The sequence below is a fragment of the Rhipicephalus sanguineus genome, chromosome 4 (genome assembly GCF_013339695.2).
Source record: "Rhipicephalus sanguineus isolate Rsan-2018 chromosome 4, BIME_Rsan_1.4, whole genome shotgun sequence".
Lineage (NCBI taxonomy): Eukaryota > Metazoa > Arthropoda > Arachnida > Ixodida > Ixodidae > Rhipicephalus > Rhipicephalus sanguineus.
Window position 1 is genome coordinate 79,055,015 of NC_051179.1, and position 24,899 is coordinate 79,079,913.

The following is a 24,899-nucleotide window of genomic DNA, read 5'->3' on the forward strand; positions in this document are numbered from 1 at the left end:
GGCTGGAAAAGGCCAAAGACGTTCAAAGACCACAAAGGGGGGATGTTGCTATAGCCACCCATGCAGCGCATTTTAATACAGCTTGTTGAATACTGTTAGACGACAGGTTATAGCTTCGACCTAAACAATGCGACGATGCTGGCTCAGGAACGAAGGGGACAGGAAAGAAAACTATTGGAATTATGGTTCATACGTCACGAAGCATCTGCTTGAAAGAACAACCAAAGACCCATCCAGAACGTGCACGAGGGCGTATGTGGCTAGTGGACTGGTCGACCTCCGCTCACTTGTTGTCAGTGTATACTGAGACTGCCACCTGCATAGGTGGAAAAGCTTCTATGGGATTTTGTTCATAAAAACAAAACATTTTCATATTTTGCAAATAGATTTTATGGTGCAGCTGTGGTACAAAACCATTATAATGCAATAAGGGAAATTTGCTGTATTATATTCAACAATACGAGCCGACCGTTCTCCAGTATCTTAACGCAGGAAGTACGTAAGAAGATTTTCTTTCAAGGAAAATGTTTTATTCTGGTCGCTATACCTCCAGCTTTGGCTGTGAACAGGGGCCAAATTTTTTGCAGTGTAGGGAAGCAGCCACTATGCCATTTTTCGTCATTATGCGTACAATCGCGGTACCCGCTTAACACCTCTAAGTCATCTGTCGATGCTGTGCCTGATGACCATGAATAATTATGGCAGAGCCCTTTGTAATGGGTTGGGAGCCAAGCGCACTCATTGCGCAATTCGAATTGTGTGACGCCTGGTTACGGAATTCGCATCCTGTGACGCCTGGTTGTTAGTTCACTCTTCTACCACGCTTTATTACGTATTATAATGTGATTCCTTACCCACGTGAAGCTTGTATAGAGTCTTTTGGCAAAGGAGTTTCAAACACCAGCATGACTCTGTGGAAGATCACTGGGATGCCACGCAGAGTGCCCAAGTTCGAACCCCTTTCTGGATAGTGCTTATCAATTTTTTTATTTCGTGCGATAGCGACCACGGACACCGGCGCCGACGGCGGCTGCGGCGGCGGACAACTATAGACGCCAAAAGCAGCCGCTGTGATCTAATAACAGCTCTGGCTGTAAAACACCAAGCCGGCGGGAAACACGCAGCACAGTCACTGCGAAAGCTGGAAGAGTGGTCTCTGAAGGGACTGTTGTAAACTCTCTTGGGACAGCTAATAAAAATGTTGTTGCAAGGTCCCCACCACCGTAGAGTTTTCCACAATATTTGCTTGAGGGAACTGTGGCGCAGCGATCGTTCAGCCATCATGTGAACGATGGGCAGTACATGGATTAGCCTAGTCTTTGCGCTTGTGGGTTCGAACGCAGTTGTGGCTTTGTTTGTTGTTGTGTTTTTATTTTTCTTTCGTACAAAAGAAGGTCTCGTTGCGAACCCGTTAGCTGATTTGAATTGATAATCCTAGGAAGGCCGAGGGCGTGAAGTGAGACAGCTGAACTTCTGACGAACTTCGTCTTGCGACAAATCGGCTGCGGACAAGGCGGAGCCACACAGAGCCGTGAGAACTACGTCTAGGCAAATCCAAATTCTACCCATCATTCCCATGCTGGCTGAAGTGCCGTGCATAGCAGCGCCCATAGACACTAGCGCCTGTTTTCCCTCTAGCGTACTATGAAGTAACTCTATGCCCACTACGCCATAAATCATTTTAATTTTTGCGAAGCTAGGGAAGCACCCACTATGCCATTATTCTTCATTTTCCGGGGAAGCGAGGTACCCCAATATGTCTGTAAGGCTTCTGCCCTTTGTTGATGCTGTGGCTCATGGCGGTGAAGAATTATGGCTGAGCCCTTTGTAATGGGTTCTCATGAAAACTGCGCAGAAAGCGTGGACGAAGGGAGACAAGAAGCATTAATATAATAGAAAAAACTTTTTATATTATTTTTATTATTATGGTGCTTCTCCTTATTATTATTTTTATGCTAATTCCTATACGGCACAATGATTAAAGTGTCTGATCTGAATGTTTGAAAAACTATTATTGCATAATTTCGTTGATTCGTACGTTTTTTGTATATTTATTATTATTATTATTTATTTAATTATTCTTTTTATTGGCATGAACATTCAATACTTAAAATAATTTTTAAAAAATTTTTGTCATAAGACGACTTCTTGGCCAATCCCCCAGAGTGGGTATGAGCCATGCAGTAGAGCACAATACTACTACTACAGCACACGCGCACACTAAAAACTGAAACTTTTATTGAAAACAAGAAGAATATGAAGGAAGAAAAACACAAGAACCACACGCGCGTGCTGAACACCCGAAAAGTCCTACATTCGCGCTCAAGATAAGCAATCTCTGCTTGGTATAATGCCAATGAGGATTTGGCGACACAACTATCTCCGGCTTTTAAAATAAAATGAGCTTCAACAAGCTCACGAGTCGTACGTTCTTTGTGCCGCGCAATGACTCTGGTTTCTCGGAAATCCGGGCTGCAATACACTCCCGACAATGCAATGAGAAGTTAGTTGACAGTTGTCCTTTCAGAGATAATCGGTGATCATTCAACCTTTCGTTGAGACAACGGCCGGTCTGACCGATAAAGTTGCTCCCACAAGAAAGAGCGACAGAGTATACCACTTCCTTACCACAGTCTGGTAGGACGTTTCTGTGTTTGACTTTACACTCAAAAATGTTCGGCTCGTGTTGCGAGGGATCCCGATAAGAAGGCGCTCGTCAGCATTCCCTACCTGCATGGTGTGTCACACCACCTGTAAAGGTGGGCACGAAGTACGGTATTCACGTGGTATTTTCCGCGAGCAATAAGTTAGGCAGAATATGTGGGGCTGTTGAAAGAAAGATGGAGGGCACTGCACAGTAGTCCTTTGAGTGTTTGAGTCGTTTGAACGGCAAAGCGCTTCTTCGGAAGAAAATTAACTACTCTTTGTCACGTTACGTCATCGGAAATTCCTGTGTCGTACCGCTATTGCAGCACCACATCGCGAACGACCTCGCGTGACCAATCAAATCAGGCAACAAGGCGGAATATTTGACAATGTCCCCATGCCTGTATAACTGAGTGTTGCGCTGCTAAAAGCGTGGATGAAGGCCAGATTCCCGGCATGGAGTAAGGAAAAAATTTGGAGGGACATTGCGATAAATTGAAAGAAAAATAATAGGTCAAGCCAGCGCCTCCTTTATCTTTTTCTGTGCATGGGGAAACGAGAGGAAAGCAATGGGAACCGGCCGTTGACGTTTGTACGGCCTTTAGTCGCCTCGCGCCGTCTCCTCGTCGCTCATGAACACGCAGGCGGTGGCTGCAATCGAAGCCGTTATATGGTTAACTTTTTGGCTTATTCACGCTGTTTGAAATACAGGTTGTCCCACATAACTTGAGCCAAGATTTTGAAAATTAAAGGCACTTCAGAGGCAAATTGAACCAAACGTATACTACTCGCACTAGCCTATAGATACTCAGGCAATTTTTTATTCTCCCCTAAATTAATTAGTTAATTATTTTTAATTGCTTAACATTTAATTATTGGCTGAAAACTAGGGGTGCGCGAATATTCGAAAGTTTCGAATATTCGTCGAATATTACATTCGAAATATTCGTACTCGATTCGAAAATCGTGTATTCGAAAAGTTTCGAATATTCGATAACTTGGAATATTCGAAAAATTCGTATATGCGATTCGTTTATCATGCATAAAATACCTTGTCTTCCACATTTCTGCTGCGTTCGTATAGCTAAAAACGTTGCCGAGAGGAGCGATAAACATCGTAAGTACACGGAGGCACGATATCTGCCTGCGACGAGCGCCCCAATACGTATGATTTATTGCTAGTGCATCTCCGACGTGCAGCGCTGTTGGCTATCATGTAACCTTACATTTTCGATATTATGCGGCCGTAACGTGCTGCACTATCACTCGTTCACTATGCGGGACCACTTCTGAAGAAAGGCAGTGACCCACGGGACTGGTGGCGGACTGTAGGCACCTTCAGATACTCCAGTCTGGCAAAGCTTTGCCCCATGTACCCCCTTATACCAGCCACTTCCGTTCCAAGCCAGCGTGCCTTTTCAGTGGCAGGGGGGGGGGGGGGGGTTGTCTCTGTTAGAAGGGAGCGCCTGCTGCCTGATCATGTGGAGCAACTCATATTTCTTCATGATAACACCTAGCCATTACTTTCATTGTGCAGTGATATTTGCTTGTGTTGTGATCTGCATTGTGCTAGCCTGGACATTGTGTTCTGGAGATAGCAGTGTATGTTCTGTTGCCGGTCAGGCTGTTAATGTTCTTTTTTTTCAAATAGCTATATGTTAAATAAAATATTGTTACTGTGGAAGCATTTTTCCTTTGATATTCGACATTCAATTCGATATTCGAAGGTGGATATTCGTATTCGATTCGTATTCGAAAAATTTGATATTCGCACACTCCTACTGAAAACCCAAAATATAAACACTGAGCTGTAGAGCACTATTAGAAACCACGGACTGAATTGTTTCCTGTACGATACGACTCGCGGTGTTATTTTTTCCGCGCTGTAAAGAAAGCCCGCGAAATTTGAAAAGAGGCCACGTGACGGGCCGCGATCGCACTGCTATAGTGCTGCTCTCAACGTGCAACCGGTGAACGTGGTCGCCCGCGGCTGCCACGGGGAAGCGACAGGGTGCCTTGAAGGTGGCCGATGTTTGGGCGCCAGTCTTTCGTTCAACGACGGTGCAAATGCACACTGCTGGCCGAGCGCTGCCGAGATAAGCGTCCGAGACGGATGAATAAAACATGAAAATAGCTTTATTGTCTCTTTTGAACTTGAGATGCCTAAAAGAAGGCGACGACGTGACGCTAGTCACGGGTGGCGTTGGTAGGCGAACGGCATGAGGAGACTTTTTTTTGTTTTCTGTGATCGGTGCTCGTAAAATTAAGCCGCGATTACAGAACATGTTCAAAGAGGTCGCCATCTGCTGCAATACAACTCTGGCGTCTCTTTATCAGATTTTCCGTGACGTTCTTGACCATGGTTTCGGGAATGGAGTTGCAAAGTTGTCTTATTTTTTCTTTTAGATTACCTGATGTTGTGGTTGGTGCCTGGTATACCTGACTCTTGACGTACCCCCAAAGAAAAAAATCAAGGGGGTTTAAATCTGGAGACCTTGCTGGCCAAGCAATGGGCCCGTGCCGCCCTATCCACTGCTGCGGGAAAACTTCATCCAGCCAATTGCACGCTTTGCTGATTCCGTGCGCAGGAGCTCCATCATGCTGATACCAGATATCTTTAATCCTAGCCAGTGGAACTTCGCACAGAAAATTTTCAAGTGGTCCATCCAAGATATCCTTGACATATCGTTCCCCTGTAAGTGTGCTGTCGAAGAAGACAGGTCGGATTATAGTACCGCCGTAAATGCCACAGCATACATTGAATGACCACTGATATTGGTGACGCGCCTGCCAAACCCAGTGAGGGTTCTTGTCACTCCAATAGTGAACGTTGTGGAGGTTCACTTGAGCACTGCGCGAGAAGTTAGCTTCGTCGGTCCAAAGTACCTTGTTCACGAAGCCTGGGTCTTCTTCGGTCTTGATGAGGATCCAGTTTGCAAAGTCTGTGCGATTCTGGAAGTCGCGAGGCTCCAATGCTTCGTGCAGCTGCACGTGGTAGGGATGAATTTGTCTCTTCTTTAGTATTCTCCACACCGAAGATTTCGAGACCCCAGCTTCGGCACCCACACTATGGACACTTGCCTGGGGGTCTGTAGAAAACTTGGACAGGATATTCCTCTCCACTTCCTTGCCCAAAACTGAAGATTTGTGCCGTTTCGTGGTAAATGTCCCAGTCTCTTTCAGCGTTTCATAAGTACGCACAATGGTCATTGAGCTCGGCCGCGTTCCTGGATGCCAGCGTTGAAACAGCTTGACTGCCTGCCTCCTGTTTCCGCCTGATGCACCTGGGGTCAGAACCATATCCGCTCGTTGCTCATTCGAGTACGGCATGTCAGCTGCTTTGTCACAAACGACAAACGAACGCGTCAACAAAGCGCGCGCGCGGCCACTTTCAAACGGCAGCGCGATAGCACGGCCCCAGCCGCTCACCCAAGAAGCGCGAACGACGAAAAAAACAAGTATTAAAAGACTTCTCTTCACCCACTCGAAGCCGCCGCAGAGCCGCAGACAACCAGATCAAACGCCCGGTAAAGCCTGCGAGCGTTCTATGAGTTGCACCGGATTGGTCGAGGCTCGATTCAAATTAAAATTCAATATGCATTGTTTAACGGTCCAAGACGTGAGAATAGCCTGTAAAAGCCATAGACAGGTCACGTGATAGCCACCTCCTCTCCCATGACGCGACGCCGAGCGACGCCGCGCGAGTAGAACCGGGCAGAGAAATCTCGAATTGCAGCAGCCGTTGAGGCATTTCATCGTTCTGTCGGGTTTCGCCCTTTCTACATCAATCAGAATCAAACTGCTCTTTTTTTTCCCTCGCAGTCGTGACCACTTTATCACAGCGGCAGCGCTCAGCCAGCAGCGTGCATTTGCACCGTCATTCAACGAAAGACGGACGCCCAAACATCGGCCACTTTCAAGGCACCCTATCGCTTCCCCGTAGCAGCCGCGGGCGACCTCGTTCACCGATTGCACGTTTGAGAGCAGCACTATAGCAGTGCGCTCGCGGTCCATCACATGGCCTCTTTTCAAATTTCGCGGGCTTTCTTTACAACGCGGAAAAAATAACACCGCGACTCGTATCGTGCAGGAAACAATGCAGTCCGTGGTTTCTAAAAGTGCCCTACAGCTCAGTGTTCATAGTATGGGTTTTCAGCCAATAATTAAAAAGATAGGGAATTATAAAAATAAATAACTAATTAGTTTAGGGGAAAATAAAAAATAGCCTGAGTATCTATAGGCTAGTGCGAGTGTATACGTTTGGTTCAATTTGCCTCTGAAGTGCCTTTCAATTACAAAGTCTTGGCTCATGTTATGTGGGACAACCTGTATATTGAATACTGTTGTAAACAGGAATCCTGAAGAACTTGTCTCTCTGGGCAAGCAGGCCATTTTAAGGGCACTTGTCATTCGCGGCTATTTGATCGAGGCGCTCGCACGTCGTCTGCTAGGCCGATATGAGAGCGCGTGACAGTGATGCGCGGAAAGTTGTTCTGTCGCCGTCAGGTTCCCTTGCATGAGTCTGTTTCTGACTGTCTGACAGTTCATTTTTGAAAGCAGCGTTTGCCGGTAGCTAGTATACTGAAAGGTCGCGCGCTTAAAGGGACACTAAAGGCAAATAACAATTTATGTCAGAGTGAAAGCTCAATGTATGACAACGTCTAAAACGGCAATATTATCAACAGCAGTGCCCTTCTTACCGAGAAATTAAGCTGAATATATCACACGATGGGCGCCACGAGCGGCGCATTTTGGAAATAATACCGATGACGTGAGAGAGTTCGACTACAATTGATCACTCGTAATCAAACTAGCTGCAATGAAAAAAAGAACCTTCCTTGCATCGAGGGACGTAATAAAATGCTGCTTGTTCGTTTCTGTTTGATTCATGGATTAAAGAACCTCTTTGGCGTTGCCATGAGGAACGGCGCGCGTGGTTCAAAGGTTCCGTTTTCGCCGAACTGCGCTTCGCCCGGCACCTTGCTTCGCTCACGCGGTCGCGTCTCAGTGGTAGTTTCGGTATCGCGTACTGCCGCGTGTGTTTTGCGCGCTCGTGAAAGTCGCTCAGACAGAAAGTTTGACAAGATGCCGCATGCATGTGATGTTGCCGGATGTTCGAATGGCGCACGCCGCCACTGCACGCCGCCGCGCAGTAAAGGCGGGCAACGTTGACCACGGCAGCAGTGACGTGAGAAACACCGCTTTCAGGTGGGTGATTTGAAGTGCGCTAACGCGATGCGGACCATTAAACGTGATTTTATTCAAAATAAGCACTTCCTTGGCACAAAAGTAGCACTACGAGGTTTCTGGACCGTTATTTCAACAATGAACGTCGACTTCATATTTGCCTGTAGCGTCCCTTTGAGTGCCCCGATGCATCCTAACAGGTGCAGCATACTGCACGCAAGACTGGAGTGCATGCGCATAAATAGCGCGAAATGTCACTACACGCTTCACATATACGTGATTACCCGTTTCCTTTTGACAATTGAATTTGTTGCCACCGAGAGGAAGCAGCAGCTGGCGCCAGAATAGGAAGAACTATGCCATGTGACTGTCATTTCAGCGCTTAAAGCCCTTAAGTCATGATGCTACGAAAAACAAAAAAACAGCTGCTTCTGCCGGGCGCTTCTTGTAACACTGGTCGATGTGTGAGAACAGACGATGTTGTTGAAATTTAAAGCCGTAGTGTTGACTCTTAACTTAAGTGAATGTGGTTGGTTGGTTGGTTGAAAAACTTTATTTGGGTCCTGCAAGGCGCGCGTCAGCGCGCAGCGGGCGACTCCCACGTCGGGACCGTCAGACCAAGCCTGCCGGCCGCTCCGCGGGCCTGCTGGACGGCCCAGAGCTGGTCAGCCAGGAGGGAGCTGCGGAGGGCCGCCTCCCACCTGGCCGAAGCAGTATCGGGGTTAGTGTGCGTTGCCTTGCACTCCCAGAGCATATCCGTGAAAAATGCGCCCTGCTGTTAATTTCTTGAGCTCCTGTTTGTATTTGTCTATGGTCTGCTGTAGCCTCAGTACCTGGCTCCTCAGGTCTGTTTCTTTTCTCTTCCATTTGGCCTTTTTGGTAGCGAGCAAAGTAGAGGCCGAATGGCTGTCGACATGGACACTTTTGTCGAATGGGGCAGCCTGCTCAACATTGTGCACGCATTCATTGTGAAACTGTACAGGATGATTCTCGATCGTTTCGCTGGTAGCGCTTGTGATGTCCTTAGGCTCCGATTCTTCAGCTTCAAGACCTAATGTTAGCGCTGCACATTGCGGTGGGTGCGAGGCAGCGTTGCTACTGGTACATGCATTCGTTGACTTCGTTGCATTCGTTTACGTTTAGGGATGCTTGCCATACTTCGTTCAGTTCTTAGCTTGGGCTGCAAACGGGAAGGGTAGCTCATAACGAAGCAGAAAACTGGGCGAGTTGGTATGTATTCATCGTCACAGGATAGCGCGCACTTACAACGGGGACAAAGGGAGAAGATCACGACAACACAAGCGCTAACTTTCAACTAAAGTTTATTCAAGGAAAAACGGAAGAGAATAGAAGAAGTTCACAGGCACCACAGTTTTATTCGGTCACAATGACAAGACTACAAGGGAGATCTGTGAGGCCTTCCAAATCAAAAAAGAAGGACATAGATGTGTAAGCCAGACGTCATTGGCACTAACAAACAAAGAACTGTCTTTTCTTGGCCACACTGATTAGCGCCTTGCAACGGTGAACAGATTGGTTATCAACTACCATGTTGTTAGGCTTTGATATTATGTGTGGCTTATAATTTAGTTATGTTTTTCTGCGCAGTGACGCATGCGCGGTATTTTGTGTTATTTTCTTCTCTTCCGTTTTTCCTTGAATAAACTTTAGTTGAAAGTTAGCGCTTGTGTTGTCGTGATCTTCTCCCTTTGTCCCCGTTGTAAGTGCGCGCTATCCTGTGACGACGAAGGGTAGTATGCAAACACTGACAGTACTGCATCCTTCTTGAGCCGCCACTTCTTTCCTTCTATGACGTCTTCTGGTACTAAACGGCGGGTGTATACTCTAGTGTAACTTGAAGATGTATTACGTGACCAATTATCAGACCTAATTACTGCAAGTCACTTCTGCCGTGCATCAGCGGCAGCAGGAATTTCACGGAACGACAGCCCAACAACAGTGCTTTTTTTTCCGTTCGATTTGAACAGTGGTACACAACAGAACGACATACTGAGGCATGCGGGGCACGTGGCTGCAAAAGCCAGAAATAGAAAATAAAACGCGAATAGCATCAAATTCCAATGCAAGCTTCGTACTAGCAGCGCGCCCAAACAGGCCGCATGCGGAATATGTACCTGTGGAAGCATGCGAAAAGCACGAATGCATTTAAAACACCCATGCAAACAAGAATATGCGAGTTTGTACTGCGCGCGGGCGGTCAGCGCCAGCTTCCCGAGTTCTACTCACACAGCGCCGCCACGCGACAGCTGCGAGCGGCGGCGGGGCAGGCGCTCGAAGGCCTGGGGAGAGCATTCGCTCCGGCACTGGAAAAGTAGAGGCCTGTTCATGAATGCACACGCCAACCTTCGCTTTCCCCTTATTCCCTATAGGTGAAGAACTTCTAATATATATTTTTTCATGCTCCTGTGCTGCTGTCGGAAAGGAAGGGAAGGAAAGGCAGGGAGGTCAACGAGACACGCGTACCGTTTACTATGACACTCTCTGAAAAGGGTATTAAGTGATGAAAGGAAAGTGAGGAAGGACCAATATGGGTGGAACATCAACAATGCATATTGCTGGGCGAGTCGGTCGTACATCATTTAATTAAGTGTGGAACATGTGTGTCTGTTCGTTTTCTTATCACGGGAGAGCAACGACACGGGAATGCTCTTTTTATCAGGTTACACAGTTCATGCTCGGCATCGCTCAACATAAACGCTATTGGAAATTTGGCAAGAAAGAAATACGGTGGTTTAGCAATTCAACAGACCAGGGAGTTATGAGGCCGCTTTAGTGGAAGTTTTCAATGTTCTCATTCAACGTTCTTATGGTAAGAACTGTCACTTAAATAAATAAATAAATAAATAAATAAATAAATAAATAAATAAATAAATAAATAAATAAATAAATAAATGTGTGTGCACCGAAAGGGGCCATAGCGTAACTGAAAACCGAAAAATAGTTATCTGATTTGTAATTATATGTTGCGAATAAAATCTAAATTCTGGTACGTTTGTTTATTGTTAAAAAAACATAGATTGCTTATTATGCCGATAACCAGCCAATGCCAATTTGCATACGCACTGAACAGAGTTTATTGCAACAAAACGTTCGGTATCATTGCTTTTATTTCTTTATAGTTCACTCGACAAGCACATAGCAGCGTCTTACAAGTGCAGTAAATCTAGGCACCAAACGACCATCCTCAAACCGCATCGCTACAAATCATCAAGTTGCACAACTCTGCAGCGTAAGGGAGCTATTTTAAAGCAAGTATGATGTCGATAGTTTGACTTTCTGATCGTTAACTCAAGCAGAAGGTTGTAATATCCTTGCACCATAGAAAACGTAGAAGTCAAATGACAATATTAAAGAATCCATCGGTTCCATTCATAGAGGAGCACCATATTGACGTTCGATATTGCTTGTTTTTATGGATTTCTCTGACTACCCTCAATTTATCACTAGCCCCTGAGTCAGACGAGTGCCGGCGATGAATCTTAAGACATGAACACTAATAGCTCAAAAGAGTTTCGCTAACTGTGGGTTTTACTAATCGTTTTCAAGTAGCATCCGTTTCGTGAGGTGGACGAGTGAGTTTGTGGGAGAAGTCATCTTGACTGGTTCGGATTCATTGATATTAGCATTCTAACGACTCCTGCTTAGCAATCTCAGTGTCGCTTAGCTTGCTAATGAGGTAGAAAGAGCCCAAACATTTCACAGGTGAAAAAGGTAGGCACAGTAAAACCACTTCGCCTGTGTCTGCTTTCTTGCCATCTGAAAAGTAAGCGCTGTTTCAACGCGAAATTGCTAGATTGGCGAAAGGTGCACTCGGCGGGCGTCCGCAATATCCATGTCCGGAAAGAACGTGACCTATCCCACGGACACTGAGGTACGCCCACCTGGCGTCACCGCAGCGACTCTTGGCACTGGCTCCACTGTGCCACCAATACATCCGCTCTCCTCTACTCCCACCTCATACGCCACCGCCTACACCGCCGCCACTGCTCGGAAAGAACTTTCTACTAGCTCCCACTTTGCAGCACTCCTTTGTAACAACTTTGTAAAGTTGTGCCCGAATTTACCACAGTCGGACCCAACTTTAGAAAGCAGTGGCAGTCTCACCTCAAAGGTGAATGCCCACAAGCGTGCACCAATCAACACGTAAAAAATTTTCGCAAAGAAATTTCAGTTAGCGTAAAGACATTTCGTTGTTCTCTCCCCCACGACTCTCATTCTTCAAGTTGCTGTCTTCGAGCAGCTCTTGATGTTCGTGCTTCAGGGAGCTGCCACCTCTGATCAGCCTGCCGAAAACCAGCTTGTCGAGTGCTGCAGTCGGTGCCTCGCACGTGATGAATGCGAAGTACGACAGCACGTAGCACCACAGGAGCACCCCGAAGAAAACTGTGGCCTGCAGAGAATTCCGCGGGGGTGTGATCGCACATATTAGGAGAACGAAAGTGCAAATTGTGGATTACCTGTCTCAGAACGCATGACTTATAAGTAATATAAAGGAAATAGAATGTTACGTTACGGGGTTTACGTGCCAAACCATAACACAATTGTGAGGCACGCCTTAAGGGGGGACTAAGGAGTGATTAAGGCCACCCGCGGTTGTTAAACGTGCACCTTAACCTAAGCAAACAGGTGTTCTTGCGTGTCACCCCCATCGAAATGCGGCAACCGCGGCCGAGAATCGAGCCCGCGTCCTCGAGCTCAGCAGCGCGACACCGTAGCAGCTGAGCTATTACAGTGGCTCAAGGACTCGTACATAGACTACAAGAGGATGCTGGTAATTAGGAAATCTTACCGAGGCAAGAAAAAATGAATTGGGCAGCTCCTAATCCCAGGGTATGTATTGGTCGATTTGTAGGCATTTAATGGGGCGTGCAAAAACTTAGGAAATTAACTTAAGTGTCATAGCGTGTGAAACATTTACTTTTCGGAGGCAGGGGTATATTACACAGCTATTATTTTATTACGCTGTTATAAGAGCAGATAGCTGGAAATAGCTAAATGCAGCGACACACTAGTAATTTAACTATGGCTAACAGTTCGGCATTAATAACCAACGCTAGTATTGTCCAAATAAACATGATAGCCTTCGAACTGGAGATGTTTACAGAAATACTGACGTTCTAGTTTATATTTCGTCTTGATTATAGTTCAGTTTATTTGATGCGGTGGTCTATGGCATGATCTACGATGCCTTTCTCTTCATACTGTCTTGTCAAAGTATTTCTTAAAGGGATACTAAAGAGCAAAACGATTTTTCTCGCATTTGTAAAGTAGTCTGCCACGATACCAAAAACACCACGCTTTCTGCGCTAAGACGCTAAATAAGCGCAAAAACGCGCAAAAACGCGCAAAAAGAAAATACAGGTGACGACGCCACCTTGGAATTCCCGCACCATTTGCCGTGACGTCACATACTTTTGACGGCGTCTGCTTGGGCCTACGTAGTTCCTAATCGGTTAAATCGAAGTACATTGTCCTCTGAGGGGGCCAGAGACTTGACATAACGAGTTTGTGGAAATTTCGTCGAGCCAGTGGCGCCATAACACGTTATATGCTCTTTGACATCTTTTACGTCACGAATTACAAAGTTCGGCGCGAAATTTAAAAATGAAACTTTGAACTTGGTTTTCTCCTCTAATAATAAACCTATGGTGGTGAAATAAAGTACACAAGAGTTCTCCGAGCACACTTTATCAATCTAAATTAATTCATTGTTTCTCTTTAGTGTCCCTTTAAGCTGGTTCTGAAACTTGGTTATTGCTCCTGAAACCTTAGTGTACATTTTGTATAGTGCTTTGCATTATAATTAACATACCTTAACCTAAAATTTCGTTTTTTTTTACCGATCCTAACCTAAACTCACAGAGCGTCCCGAAAAAAATCTATTTGAAATGCCATGATTATTAAAACTGAAAGATCGTTTTTTAAACAGAACATTTTAAAGATTTTTTAAGGTTGTTTATGACCACGTAGTTACTAATTTTCATTAAATAATCTCCCTCTCATGGAGGCTTACTTTACGGTGGTTCACGTACATTATAGTCACGCATTGCAGAATTGAACGCAAAATGACAGCCGTAACATTAAGACATCGGTGACGGAAGAATGGGTCCGACAACAAACAGTGGTAGCTCATTTTATAGTTGGTATTAAGTGGAAAAAACAGACCTCAACAGGCCACGTAATGCGTAGGACAGACAAATAGCGGTCGGGTAGAGCAACAAAATAGCTAGCAAAGCAGCTAAAAAGAAGCCGAGGACTGCAGCGAATTAGACGGAGTGGCCAAATGAGCTTAATGAGATAATTAACTCCATTCAACTGGCTACTCAGCTTGAACGGCAACAGTTTTGATTATGAATAGCCCCACCATCATTCACAATCGCATGCAGTGATTCTCTTTATGAGTAGTCAGATGACTGAGTTCCTTTTCAGAGTCGTGCAAACATTTTTCACGGCACTTCTGTCTTATCTTGAGCGTGGTTGTTATGTTTTGCAGTTGATTACAGTGCGTTATAGTCCGTGTTGAATTATATACATAGCCCTTTTTGTATATTGTCTTTTCTTGAATCCGTAAGAACGTACCTTGGATGTCAGGGGGCCTGGGTCCCACTCAAGCTGCTACTTGCAGCTTTTTTTGCCTCGGCATCTTAGCAACCTTGTTTTTGGTACACAGTAAGTTGCATTAATTTCAATGATACAGTCTCCCGCTATGTCTCGCACGTTCATTTAGAAAAGAATGCCAGTACTGTTCTCATGTTCGAAATTGTCAAACTAAGCCCCACTAATTTAAACCGTAGCTACAACTGAACGCTTCAGGATGTCAAGCAAGAAAGCATCTAAATATTGCTTACTTTTATATGGAACTGCATACAAGAAATCTAATAAAATGATATTCCATCTGCTGAACAGCAACAACGCGGAAGCATCTCGCAGCTAGTATTGTGGCACAACACAGCAGGAATTTCTAAGCAATAGAACTTACCCGGTTAAACTCGGAAAAGTCAACTCGTTCTCTTGATGAGTACAACATCAATTTGAACAATGGCAGGTGGATCTAATACACACCGTACGTGAGCTTGCTTAACGGCACAAATGCATTCCAAGAGAGCAACTTGCTCACAGGACCTATAAAATAAATGCAGTTTGTCTTAGGTACGTTAATTCGTCAAGACGACAAAGAAGAAGAACTTATAACTGTGAACAGGTACTCATCGCACAAGGGCTTTAAGAGAGCTCCCGTTTCCATATTTATTCTGACTCACGTTCGGCGGTTACAGCCTTTGCCTATGGCGGGCCTCCCCGCTTGTTGCTATTACTCTTAAAGGTAGAACCATCACTTCAAACGAGATCATTTGGTTCCCGGCCGATATGGGCTTCATGATCGGCGGCATCACCAACTCCAACAAACAGGCGCGCGCCCGGACATGAGAACTTGCCTTACGCTCGAGGCGGCCTGGCCCTGGGTCGTTGGACCACTCCGCACCGCGGGGGCCAATCCTCTGGATGGGGATGCGGCTGATCTATGGTCGCGGGACGTTTTAGCTATATTCAACGAATTCAATTCGCATTATCGTTTGGGTCGTAGGGTCTTTTATTCACCTCATTCGCATCTTACCAGAGAACAAGAAATTACGCTCAGACTGCTTACCCTTATTCAGCTAACGTTTCGGTTTAATGGATATATCTTCTGACTGCCCGGTCTGTGGGTGTCTGTTTACGTTTGAGCACATGATGTGGGACTTCCCCCACATATCCTAAGAACTCAAGGCGAAAATCATCTGAGCACAAGGCTTTTATCCCGCCATCAGAGGTACGGATCGTCACCGTCAGCTTCGGGAAATCTAAGGGGCCCATGATGCTGCGTCCAGCTGCACCCTGCCTGTTCCAACATGTGAGCGGCTGCAGCGGGCTCTGGGTAAAACCCGGCTCTCCTCTCTCGTCCTTCAATAAAATTATTTATCTATTTATCTACACGCCAGCTTCATAAGAAAAATAACTTGGTTGGAGTACAGTTAAGCTACGCGTGTAATAGTGGAACGTGAAAGCGTTTTGGCTTCCGTTCGCATCGCCTTCTGTTTCGCATGCTAGGTTCGCTTCTCAGTGTATACCTCAAGCGTGCCGTGAAAAGGGGAACGTCTCTACGTGTGGCATTTGGCGTTGTTTACGCTCCTAGGGCGTCTATGGCAAGTGCATTTGCGGATTACCAACTACGCCGTAATCCTTTATTTTGCGAAGCAGCGAAATACCTCGTCTGTAAGGCAATATGTGCGCCTACATTGATGTCGTGGCACGTGATGTTGAAAGTAACTGACTATGAATGAAGGAAAGCAGATGATTTTTCAAGGGCTCGTTTATCTTTGTTAGACACAATATTAATCAGAACAGACAATAACGCCAAAGAAAGTACAGGGGGTGTTATCTGTAGTATTTAGAATATAAATGTGAAGAAAGTAAAGTGGACGAAAAGATGACTTGCCGCCGGCAGGGACCGAACCTGCGACCTTCGAATAACGCGTCCGATGCTCTACCACTGAGCTACGGCGGCGGTCATCCTCCCGTCCACTTTCTGGGGTATATATGTTGATTTAAACCTAGGAGTGTTAGTCAGCGCCAATCGCAGCCATGGCGGCGAGTGTGGAACACTCTTTTTTTGCCTGTTGGCGTCACGTAGCACGTGATCTTTATACGAGTTGGCAGCTGACCAATAATCCCTCGCATACTACCTGAAGGCATTAAGTCTGCCAGGACGAGACCCTAGCTATGAATGAAGGAAAGCAGATGATTTTTCAAGGGCTCGTTTATCTTTGTTAGACACAATATTAATCAGAACAGACAATAACGCCAAAGAAAGTACAGGGGGTGTTATCTGTAGTATTTAGAATATAAATGTGAAGAAAGTAAAGTGGACGAAAAGATGACTTGCCGCCGGCAGGGACCGAACCTGCGACCTTCGAATAACGCGTCCGATGCTCTACCACTGAGCTACGGCGGCGGTCATCCTCCCGTCCACTTTCTGGGGTATATATGTTGATTTAAACCTAGGAGTGTTAGTCAGCGCCAATCGCAGCCATGGCGGCGAGTGTGGAACACTCTTTTTTTGCCTGTTGGCGTCACGTAGCACGTGATCTTTATACGAGTTGGCAGCTGACCAATAATCCCTCGCATACTACCTGAAGGCATTAAGTCTGCCAGGACGAGACCCTAGCTATGAATGAAGGAAAGCAGATGATTTTTCAAGGGCTCGTTTATCTTTGTTAGACACAATATTAATCAGAACAGACAATAACGCCAAAGAAAGTACAGGGGGTGTTATCTGTAGTATTTAGAATATAAATGTGAAGAAAGTAAAGTGGACGAAAAGATGACTTGCCGCCGGCAGGGACCGAACCTGCGACCTTCGAATAACGCGTCCGATGCTCTACCACTGAGCTACGGCGGCGGTCATCCTCCCGTTCACTTTCTGGGGTATATATGTTGATTTAAACCTAGGAGTGTTAGTCAGCGCCAATCGCAGCCATGGCGGCGAGTGTGGAACACTCTTTTTTTGCCTGTTGGCGTCACGTAGCACGTGATCTTTATACGAGTTGGCAGCTGACCAATAATCCCTCGCATACTACCTGAAGGCATTAAGTCTGCCAGGACGAGACCCTAGCTATGAATGAAGGAAAGCAGATGATTTTTCAAGGGCTCGTTTATCTTTGTTAGACACAATATTAATCAGAACAGACAATAACGCCAAAGAAAGTACAGGGGGTGTTATGTGTAGTATTTAGAATATAAATGTGAAGAAAGTAAAGTGGACGAAAAGATGACTTGCCGCCGGCAGGGACCGAACCTGCGACCTTCGAATAACGCGTCCGATGCTCTACCACTGAGCTACGGCGGCGGTCATCCTCCCGTCCACTTTCTGGGGTATATATGTTGATTTAAACCTAGGAGTGTTAGTCAGCGCCAATCGCAGCCATGGCGGCGAGTGCGGAACACTCTTTTTTTGCCTGTTGGCGTCACGTAGCACGTGATCTTTATACGAGTTGGCAGCTGACCAATAATCCCTCGCATACTACCTGAAGGCATTAAGTCTGCCAGGACGAGACCCTAGCTATGAATGAAGGAAAGCAGATGATTTTTCAAGGGCTCGTTTATCTTTGTTAGACACAATATTAATCAGAACAGACAATAACGCCAAAGAAAGTACAGGGGGTGTTATCTGTAGTATTTAGAATATAAATGTGAAGAAGGTAAAGTGGACGAAAAGATGACTTGCCGCCGGCAGGGACCGAACCTGCGACCTTCGAATAACGCGTCCGATGCTCTACCACTGAGCTACGGCGGCGGTCATCCTCCCGTCCACTTTCTGGGGTATATATGTTGATTTAAACCTAGGAGTGTTAGTCAGCGCCAATCGCAGCCATGGCGGCGAGTGTGGAACACTCTTTTTTTGCCTGTTGGCGTCACGTAGCACGTGATCTTTATACGAGTTGGCAGCTGACCAATAATCCCTCGCATACTACCTGAAGGCATTAAGTCTGCCAGGACGAGACCCTAGCTATGAATGAAGGAAAGCAGATGATTTTTCAAGGGCTCGTTTATCCTTGTTAGACACAATATTAATCAGAACAGACAATAACGCCAAAGAAAGTACAGGGGGTGTTATCTGTAGTATTTAGAATATAAATGTGAAGAAAGTAAAGTGGACGAAAAGATGACTTGCCGCCGGCAGGGACCGAACCTGCGACCTTCGAATAACGCGTCCGATGCTCTACCACTGAGCTACGGCGGCGGTCATCTTCCCGTCCACTTTCTGGGGTATATATGTTGATTTAAACCTAGGAGTGTTAGTCAGCGCCAATCGCAGCCATGGCGGCGAGTGTGGAACACTCTTTTTTTGCCTGTTGGCGTCACGTAGCACGTGATCTTTATACGAGTTGGCAGCTGACCAATAATCCCTCGCATACTACCTGAAGGCATTAAGTCTGCCAAGACGAGACCCTAGCTATGAATGAAGGAAAGCAGATGATTTTTCAAGGGCTCGTTTATCTTTGTTAGACACAATATTAATCAGAACAGACAATAACGCCAAAGAAAGTACAGGGGGTGTTATCTGTAGTATTTAGAATATAAATGTGAAGAAAGTAAAGTGGACGAAAAGATGACTTGCCGCCGGCAGGGACCGAACCTGCGACCTTCGAATAACGCGTCCAATGCTCTACCACTGAGCTACGGCGGCGGTCATCCTCCCGTCCACTTTCTGGGGTATATATGTTGATTTAAACCTAGGAGTGTTAGTCAGCGCCAATCGCAGCCATGGCGGCGAGTGTGGAACACTCTTTTTTTGCCTGTTGGCGTCACGTAGCACGTGATCTTTATACAGTTGGCAGCTGACCAATAATCCCTCGCATACTACCTGAAGGCATTAAGTCTGCCAGGACGAGACCCTAGCTATGAATGAAGGAAAGCAGATGATTTTTCAAGGGCTCGTTTATCTTTGTTAGACACAATATTAATCAGAACAGACAATAACGCCAAAGAAAGTACAGGGGGTGTTATCTGTAGTATTTAGAATATAAATGTGAAGAAAGTAAAGTGGACGAAAAGATGACTTGCCGCCGGCAGGGACCGAACCTGCGACCTTCGAATAACGCGTCCGATGCTCTACCACTGAGCTACGGCGGCGGTCATCCTCCCGTCCACTTTCTGGGGTATATATGTTGATTTAAACCTAGGAGTGTTAGTCAGCGCCAATCGCAGCCATGGCGGCGAGTGTGGAACACTCTTTTTTTGCCTGTTGGCGTCACGTAGCACGTGATCTTTATACGAGTTGGCAGCTGACCAATAATCCCTCGCATACTACCTGAAGGCATTAAGTCTGCCAGGACGAGACCCTAGCTATGAATGAAGGAAAGCAGATGATTTTTCAAGGGCTCGTTTATCTTTGTTAGACACAATATTAATCAGAACAGACAATAACGCCAAAGAAAGTACAGGGGGTGTTATCTGTAGTATTTAGAATATAAATGTGAAGAAAGTAAAGTGGACGAAAAGATGACTTGCCGCCGGCAGGGACCGAACCTGCGACCTTCGAATAACGCGTCCGATGCTCTACCACTGAGCTACGGCGGCGGTCATCCTCCCGTCCACTTTCTGGGGTATATATGTTGATTTAAACCTAGGAGTGTTAGTCAGCGCCAATCGCAGCCATGGCGGCGAGTGTGGAACACTCTAGGTTTAAATCAACATATATACCCCAGAAAGTGGACGGGAGGATGACCGCCGCCGTAGCTCAGTGGTAGAGCATCGGACGTGTTATTCGAAGGTCGCAGGTTCGGTCCCTGCCGGCGGCAAGTCATCTTTTCGTCCACTTTACTTTCTTCACATTTATATTCTAAATACTACAGATAACACCCCCTGTACTTTCTTTGGCGTTATTGTCTGTTCTGATTAATATTGTGTCTGACTATGAATGAGCGTTTTATAACGGGTGGGTTATTTTGGACCACTCACTCTTTACACAATTCACATGGTGGGACTACTGCTGCGATGCTATGACTCTGTCACGCAATATTACGTCTTTTGACGCCTCGTTCGACATGACGCCGGTATACGAAGTAAACCAGTTTACACCCTTAATCCAAAAAAACGGCAGGAAGTGGTAGATGGAGGCTTGTCATGAAAAAATCCGTAAACAGGGGGTGGGTGCTCGAGCGGACGTCTCGACAAGTGGATTTGTCTTCTTCAAGGCTGGAACTGTGCGGGTTCTAGCCTTGAAGAAACCAAGTCCACTTGTCGAAACGTCGGCTCACGCGCGCACCCCTGTTTACGGATTTTTACACCCTTAAAGGAGTTATATCGTATATATAACTAACCCCCTTACAGCCAAAACTCCTGTATGATCTGGTATATATAGCTATGGTATCTTGAGCCGCCGTTCATTGCCGGTGGGTATATTCCTGTCCTGCATGATGAAACAATAAACCTTCACAGAATGTTTTCACAGAAATTCCTCCCAATTTATTTGGCACAAAAAAGATATGGTGTGGAAGTTCTTTTTTTCGGTGCCAAATAAATTGGAAGGAATTTCAGACGCGTAAACCGAAAAGCAGAGACGAAAAAGCAAAAAAGAAGGTAGGCTGCGGCGTGAAGCACAGATACCAAGCAATTCACTGTGCCACGCTTGTTGTCTACTGAATTCCTCTGTCATGCGACGCTGCATACATAGGCTTATAGGAAGGTGTGTTAATGTTAGAATAAGAGAACATGATGCAGGTTTACGTAGCGATGGCCTATCGCATATTGTTGCGCATTGCGAGCAGTATGGCTGTGAACCTCATTTCAGCAAAACTAGCATCGCTTCCAGGCATCATAACCAGACAACTCGAGAGATAATCGAGGCTTGCAATGTACATAATCAAAAAGAGCCATGCATCAGCTTGCCATCTATCGCCTTGCGGCACACAGAAATCTTGTACCTGAATGAGTAGAGTTTTCTTTTGTTTCTTGTTGTTATCTGTTTGTAGCCACGTGCGGGTATATATTTCTGTTCCACACATGTGAATAAAAGTTCAGTTGAGAGTTCGGCGCTTGTGTTTTGAGTGCTCCTTCGAGTTTTGTCTTACTTCGTGGCGCCGCATAGTAATCACCAAATCCACCGAAGCTGTTCCGCTCACGTTTGGGTATCCTCTTAAACAGTAGCCTCTAATCCTGTAATAAAGAGCAAATAAAGAAAGCAGGGCATTCTCACCACCTCGACCCGTGCAACATGTCAGCGTGATCCAAGCAAGAAAGATCGACCACAGTATTCTGTCGAAGAAGGCCACGACTATCTCCACGTCGTTTGAGGTGGGATGCTCCTTTAAGTACCATGGAAGCTTCACGAATACAGAGAAGAGGGCGCAACTGACAGATACGCACCAGCCTGCGAGCTGAAGGGTCTGCAATGAACACAAAAAGAGACCTTCTGCTGTACTTTGGAAACGCTTTATAATTGGCAGGGTACAACATGATAAAATATTATCAGACAATATTTCTTCTTGGTAGTCCGGCGCCGTATACTATAAGAGCAAATCTTTATTGCCTGTGAGGGTTGATGTCTGCGGATTGTGTGAAGTGGTATTGCAGCGGATCATCTTGATTTGTGGAAAAGAAAACACGAGACACACTGCTGAGGGCTATTGATACAATTTTCTAGAATCATTTTGGCAGCGTTGTAGCCACAAATTATAAAGCATGCTGATACTATCCTAAATTCTGTGAAACAAATTGCAGACAGAGCGACTGTTAAAACGGAGTGGGAAGAAAATAGGCAGTGCTTTGTCATGTGAAGGAGTCATAGCCCTACAAGACACCTGTCTCTACCTCTTTCCGTTAAGTAACTGCTATTTTTTGGGCAATAATCTGCGCGTTCTCTGATTGGCGTTTGCAGATTTGTTCGCTGAGCGCTTCCACATTGCTTTTTTTTTTCAATGCATGTGCACCATTATCATGTACCTGCTTTTACCATGCGCTTTTTCCAGTATCGTGTGCTCTGCTTTCCAAAAATGCGTTTTTTGTTACAAATAAACCTATGTGGAAATGTGACTCCCGTCCTCTTGTTTTTCTTCGTTGAACTTCCGTTATTTTCGTCGCACATTCCGCCGAAGGGAACGATGTGATCAGCGAAGTGAACTGTTCAGCCCTTAGCTAATCTGTACAAGTTTAAAACATTAATGCAATGATTAACGAACGCTTATTTGGTGCACTTCATTTAAGTCCTGGCCTCCCTCTTCATCTGCTAAGAAACCCGAGTACATGCATTCAAACTGAAATTCAATTCATTGGGGTTCTGTTTATTTTGAGCTACCTCCTCTTTAAAGCATCTCTAACCGACTACGGCATGTGAATGTACGACTAGAATATTCCACGTGGTGTAGCTGCTGCCCGCAGCATCTTATTACCCCACAATTTCCAATGCTGCAGGTTTTCTGCACTCACGAGTCACCCCACACAGATCGGTCTCTGTTGTCCTCCATTTTAGGCAGCCAAGTATGGTCATGTGAAATGAAAACCAGTCCCTGAATTTAGTTACACTTTTCACTGGCGCATTTAGTTACTCAGGTGGTGATTATGCTTTAAGACACACTACTTTCACGCCACATTCGACTCTGTTTGAGGAGGGCAAATATAAACACAGAAGTATGCTTAATAAGAACTTGTTGTGGGGCGAGTTGGTGAATACTTGACGACCACTTGTTTTTAGCGTTAAATCAAGATGGCGTTAGGCACAGTACGTCAACAGTTACATAACGAGATGCCTTGCAGTTTTGTGAACATAAAATTTGCAAACCACGGGGTAATATTTAAATTCAAAAGCGCACCTTGGAAAGCTTGCGCTTTCTGAACTCAGCCACGATGAGGCACGTCATGCAGCCGCTGAAGTAGCACACAGCGTGATAGAAAGGCTTGATGTAATAAGCGTTTACCGTTCTCATCATTCGCCTGTAAGAAAAGAAAGAATGGAAACGTCAAACGGAAGAACAGAACAGTGACAGGTAAATTATTAACGAAATTCGAAGTGTGCAAATCCTCGGGAACAGAGAGAGAACCCAACTTTATTTCCTAGACCAGGCTGTTTACGCTTGGGGAAGTGAGGAAATGTTATGCCTGCGAAAAAAAAGGTCGTCTATGCAAATCTAAATGAGCATCCACTCACAGAAGAAAAAAAAATGTAACTACCGCAGCAGTCAAGATTTTCAAAAAGAACTAACGAGACGACAAGGGCTACCCGGCACCAACTTTGTATGGACCCCTGGCTACGAACACTTGGCAAGAAACAAAGCCGCAGATGCTGTCGCCCGAGAGAATACCATCTAGGATTTCCTGCCGCAACGGCTCCACAAAGCAACGGCGGTGAAGGATATTTTAATCAACTACGCAGCAGTATTGCAGCACTACCCGCTGGAAAGGAGACAATAACCAGTTCCACATCCAAAACTAAGCTAGGAAGGAGCCACAGCCCAGCGGAGACTACAAAAGAACACACATATCCACAGAATTATTATGCACTGAATGAACCACGTAACATTTCGATACCTATGCGAACTTTATGGTGCACCCGACACTCTACAAACCTGGTGTTGGGATGCACAAACCACGAGAAAAAAAAATAAAGACGAAGCTTCAAGACCCCGACAGGCCACCAAAGAAATGTGGAAGCCAATGTTTGCGGTACAGAGCTTGGAAGACCAGATAAGTCTGGTCGACTAGGCACAGGATGCGACATGAGCCAGCCACTTTCTGTACTGAGAAAGCTGCCCAACCAGGAAGAAAGGAGAACATTTTTTTGCTGTTTCTATAAATAAACGTTTGCATCTCCTCCTGGTACACTTGCGTAACATACACAGCGGTATGCTCTTCATACGCAGCGCTGTGCTTTTGTAAATAGGTGGTAGTGCAACTTCGCCGCAACGGTGTTGGTCCCCTGTTCGATTCCCTAAGCAAGCCATATCTTCACAGCAATAACGACTATCCTCAAGGCCCCCGCCGATCGATTTCCATTTAGCACAAACTATTTCATCGTATGAAGTGGCTAAACACCGCACTGTACACGTATAATGAAGCAGTGCATCCTATATAAGGCTCACATGTGCCAGTCACTGCCTTTTTTAGCCATGAAAGGTTGAGCAACAAAACCACTGATACCTAATCCAGCATGCGCTCAGTCCAACGCACATCCTTCTTCGAGAGTTTTTGGCTGGCACGTATCACGCACGCCGATCTCGACGGTGACCGTGCTCATGTCCGAGTATGCGGCGTCACGGCGTGACGTGAGCTCGAAAACATTTTTTCGACCATCGACATGGTGGGTCACGACGAAAGAACAACGCCACTTGCGTTCGTAGGCAGGCCATCTAAGGTGTGCGAGGAGACAAATCTCGATAGGCCACCGACGCTTCTGCTCGGATACAGCGGGCGTATATGAAGACCATGGGCGCTATACGACCGGCGTGAACAAGGCGTCGCCTGTGGAAAGGTGAGGCCGATGCTGCGGCCGTCGCGGAGTCGATGTCCGCCGG

At 45.8% G+C, this 24,899-nt stretch overlaps 1 protein-coding gene and 1 non-coding gene across 2 annotated transcripts in view; one reads left to right on the forward strand and one right to left on the reverse strand.

Moving 5' to 3' along the window:
• LOC119391320 (uncharacterized) overlaps positions 1-24,899 on the reverse strand; it is a 218,352-nt gene that overhangs the window by 70,266 nt on the left and 123,187 nt on the right. The gene's annotated exons all lie outside the window — the stretch shown is intronic.
• Trnat-ugu (transfer RNA threonine (anticodon UGU)) lies at positions 20,121-20,192 on the forward strand. The gene has a single exon. It is a non-coding gene; the product is annotated as a tRNA-Thr (tRNA).